Source organism: Chrysochloris asiatica, unplaced genomic scaffold, assembly GCF_000296735.1.
Source record: "Chrysochloris asiatica unplaced genomic scaffold, ChrAsi1.0 scaffold00040, whole genome shotgun sequence".
In the NCBI taxonomy this organism is placed as follows: domain Eukaryota; kingdom Metazoa; phylum Chordata; class Mammalia; order Afrosoricida; family Chrysochloridae; genus Chrysochloris; species Chrysochloris asiatica.
Genome location: NW_006408558.1, coordinates 16,250,368 through 16,255,248, shown reverse-complemented (window position 1 = coordinate 16,255,248; position 4,881 = coordinate 16,250,368).

Genomic DNA, 4,881 nt, shown 5'->3' with positions numbered 1-4,881 from the left:
CAGTGAGGCTTTGTGGGAGCAGGGCTGAGGATGGGCCAATCCCTGGCTTCTAAGGGAGGGAGGCACTTGGAGAGTGGAGGTGGTGAGTGTTTGCCACTGATCACCGTGTGGAAGGAGGATGCTGCAGGAGAGAGCAGGTATGATGACGCAAGTAGGGTCAAGACTGCAGAAGGGGCTCAGGGTGACTCTTGGAGAGCTTGGAGAATGTTTATGTGGGTGTGAGCGGCTGTGGAAACACGTGTAAAGTGTGCTAGTGTGAGAAGGTGTGTGTGCACATATGTGTGTGCACATGTGTCAGTGTGAGTTTGCCTGTGAGTGTGGGCATTTGTGGGTGTGTGCACACCTGTGTGTGAGTGTGTGAGTGTGCATACATGTGTCTGTGTGTGAGCATGTGTGTGTCTGTATGAGTGTGATCATTTGTGTGTCTGCACGATCATGTGTGAGTGTGATCATGTGTTTCTGTGTGAATATGATCATACACGTGTCTCTGTGTGAGCATGATTATACATGTGCCACTGTGTGAGAGCATGTGTGTGTGTCTGTGTGTGCTCATACATGTGTCTCTGTGTGTCTGTGTGAATGTGATCATGTGTGTCTGTGTGAATATGATCATACACGTGTTTCTATGTGAGTGTGATTATACATGTGCCACTGTGTGAGAGCATGTGTGTGTGTCTGTGTGTGATCATACATGTGTCTCTGTGTGTCTGTGTGAATGTGATCATGTGTGTCTCTGTGTGAATGTGATCATATATGCGTGTCTGCATGTGACCATGTGTGTGTAATCACGCATATGTTGGTGTGTGATCATGTGCATCTATGTGCGAATGTGATCATACATGTGTCCCTGTGTTAGCATGTGTGAGCATGTATGTGAGTGTGTGTGGTGGCTCTGTGTAAAAAGGCCCCAAGGGATCTGGTCTCAGGGATGTGCTGTGCTCCAGGACAACACTGGTGACTACCGGTGACTGGTGTGGCTATGTGGCATGCCGTCTCTCCACAGCCCATTCACAGGAGGAGGACACTGAGTAAGGAGAGATTCTCAGTGAGGTGGGATTCTCCTGGCTCTTCCAGCCTCGGCAACAGCCTCTTCTTACCCAGCGTGTCCTTGGGACTGCCTGAACCCCTACTCTCACCCCTTGCCGATCCTACTGCCCAGGTAGACCACAGCTTTGGTGGGTTTGGGCAGATTCAGCTCTGGAATGAACCCAGACACTGGCTTGGCAGGAACTGCCACCCGACTGAGCGAGGGGCTGCCCTCCCATTTCTTCTCTTCCTATCTCCCTCCTGCTCCCAAAACAAATCCAGGAATACAAAGAAACCAGAGAGATTTTGGAGCCAGAAGCACCCTGGGTCTCAAAGACTTTTTATTGTGACCGAATCGGTTCCTCTCTTGGTAGAAACCGTTCTTGAGGCCTTGCGCAACACGGCTTGGCTCAGGAACCCACCTAGTTCCACGTGAACACCCCAGAGGGACGTTACTGTGAGTGTAACACAGCCTTCAGTCCCTGCCTAGCCGGGGATCTTCCTTCAGGTGAGTGGAGTGGGAAACGTTGGAAACAAGGATGCAAAATACCAATTGCTCTTGGCAGACGTCCTTGTGGGAGATGCCAGACTTGTCAAGTTCACACTGATGACTCTTCTCTCAGAGGGGTGCTCCTGCGTGGGTTCAAACCACCAAGCTTTTGCTTAGTGTTGGGGTGCGAGACAGTTGTGCCACCCAGAGACCCCAGGGTGCAATCAACATGGCTGGTTTTTGAATAGCAATGTTTGTTCTGAAGGACCCTGAGCTCAGAGTGAGGCTGCCCATGGAATGTGGGTTATCAGTCAGGCGAGGCAATGGTCCCCTCTCAGTGGCATATAGCAACAAATGTACACTTTCCCATCATATTAGCTTCCTGGTTGGGCTGACTAGAAGCCAGGCTGATGGGCAGCATCTATCTGGGTGTCCATTCTTGGCAACTCAATGCATCTGCCAGGAAGTGACATCATGCCCTCTTTCATTTCATTGACCAAAGCAAGTCACATGGCCACTCCTGCATTGAACATGGCGGAGATGGAGACTTCCTGTTGGGAAGGAGGAAGGAAGCAGGGCATCTGGTGAAGAGTAGCGAGAGCCACCTGGTCAAGCTCAGGACCTGCCGCTGTGAATGGGTCTGGATGATTTTGCCACGAGGACAAATGAAAGGAGTCTCAGATGTGATATTTCAAGTCCTGGGCGGTGAACACACCCACCTCTTGGCATCTCTGCGTGCTCGCCTCGGAATTGCCTTCCTCACAGGCCCACGCCATCTGTGCCCAAGTGGGTATGGAAGTGCTCTGCCGGCTGCTCAGGGCTTTGCCAATAGTGCCGTTGTGAAGTGCCGTTGTTGCGGAGTGTCATCAAGTGGGTCTGACTCACAGCAACCCTGTATAGGGTTCCCGAGGAGTGGCTGGAGGGTTTGAACCGCCCACTTTGTGGTTAGCAGTCCACTACTTATCCTATAGTGCTACACCAGGATTACTAGAGTTGTGGTTTTATAGTTGTGGTTGTTGTCATTATTAGTATTAATAGCTCAGGAAATGAACTTATCACACAGTGAGGGATGTGCACTGGTATGCAGTGAGAACCAGAAATGTGTGTGCATTGTCTCTGTGTGTGATCTCTGTATGTGTACATGTATGTGTGTGCTTGGTGCATGTGTGTCTCTTTGTGTGGTCTATTTGTGCATGCATGTGTGTCTCTCTGTGTGTCTGTTTGATGTATGGTGTATGTATGTCTGTATATGTGTGTGTGTATACATGTCTGTGTGGTCTGTGTGCACATGCGTGTGTGTGGTGTGTGTATATGTCTGTGGTGTGTAAGTGTGTCTCTGTGTGGTCTATTTGTGTCTGTATGTGTGTGTGGTGGATGGCGTGTGTCTGTCTGTACATGTGTGTGGTGTGCATGTGTGTGTTGTGTGGTTAGTGTGGTGTGTATATATGCATATATGTGTGTGTCTAGGATTTCTGAGGCTGTAAATCTTTATGAGAGTAGAAAGCCTCATCTTTCTCCCACAAAGTGGCTGATGGGCTCACACCACCAACTTTGTGGCTTGCAGTCCAGTGCCTACCCTACAGTGCCACCATGCTCTAGACAACCTTACCTAGCAGCCCTAACATCTCTCTTCCAAATCCTCATCAGTTCCCTTTTCCATTTGAAAATTGAGAGAGAGAGAAGCTATTTCTCTCGAGAAACTGCTGAGATCCTCAGGCCCCGCCTTCAGTATATTTCTTTTCTTTAAAAAAAAATAACACTAGGTCATCATCCATCTTTTTTTAAAAAATAAATTTCTGGGAAAATATTTAATATGTGCATTTCTCAAGCATCACAGCACTCACTCTCCATCCTACAAGTTCTTCTCAGAATCCCTTAGCAAATCCCCCTCGTCTGCTACCCTCATGCCCCCCTTCTAGTCCCCCCCTCCCCCCTGCTTATGTGGAGGTCTCCTGGCAGCCCAAATCCATCATAGCAGCCTAAGACAGAGCCTGGGGGAGGCCCGGAGCCCCCAAAGCCGGCACAGCCTCTGTCTTTCAAAGGGCCTCTCTTAGTAATGGGAGCCATGAATGCTGTCTGGGTTCATTGATAAAAACAGGGGGGCCTGTTTTTAGGGCCGCTGAATATATTAATGGGCTGTCCTCAGGCAGTTGGTATTTGCAAACGAATGTGTTGCCTCTCCCCGCACTGCCACCTGACAGAATCAAACAACTTTTAGGTAAAGAGGCTGTTTCTAGGTACCTTCAACAACATCCATCATTTAGTTTGATGGTAATTGATGGAGACTGGTCTCCTTAAGAACCCCAAAGAGTTCAGCTGAAATTGTTAGTTGGTCCTCTCTTTGGCTCCACATCCCATATTCTGATGTATGAATTCACTCATTCAGCCCCCCGGAGGTTCATATACTACCCCACTAGGCAGCAGCTTGCCCTCCCTACAGAATTATGGAGGGTCTTGGCTGAGATGTTCATAAAATACAAATCTGCAAACACTTACTTAGAGAGACCCTACAAGGCACAAGAACCCAGAGTTCAGTTCACATTGTGCAGGCCGAGGTGAGAAAAGGGAGGGGAGGTTATTAAGGATTCTGATAAGGTGGGCTGAATAAATTGTGCGTTCTTTGTGAGTCTTAATCCGGTGTTGTGCTGGCTTCGTGGACATGGCCAATTTATTTGGAATTTCATTCTGTCCCTGACAGTGCCCTTAACTAGCTGTTTGATCACCCCGAACAAAGTTACATACCAGCTTTCAACTGCTGGAGGAGGAACCGTGTAAATTTTCTCTGGGTTGGGTTTTATGCGTGCCACGGAACATTTCAAATAGCTGGGACCATCATCGCTTATTCTCAAGAGAAACCAGCCTGCCGAGGAGGCTCGCTCAATGAGGAAACCCTCCACTTTGCTCCACTTGTCCCACTGTTGGGGATTTTAATCTGCTTTTGTGGCCGGGGAAGAAAGAAAATTAATTTTCGCCTGTCTGGCAGTAAGGAGCAGCTTAGTGGAAATGCAGTGTTGAGCGCACGTTTTGTTGACGCGGCGTCTGCTGGCTCGGGTGGTGGATTTGCGTTTCTTCTTCTTCTTTTTAATGGTGGGAAATACATATGTAAGAGAACACCTGACGTTTTAATGATCTTCACATGTGTAGATCAGTGACATGAATTTTGTTCAACCGTCACCCTTAAAACCACTGTTGAGTTGAGTCTAACTTATGACCATCCCACGTGTGTCAGAGTTGACCTGTGTTCCATCAGCTTGTCAATGGCTGTCTTTTCAGACAGAGATTTCCAGGTCTTTCTTCTGAGGAGCTTTTGGATGAACTTTAACTGGCAAATCTTTTTTTTTCTCCCCCCCTCCCCCCGCCCCCCC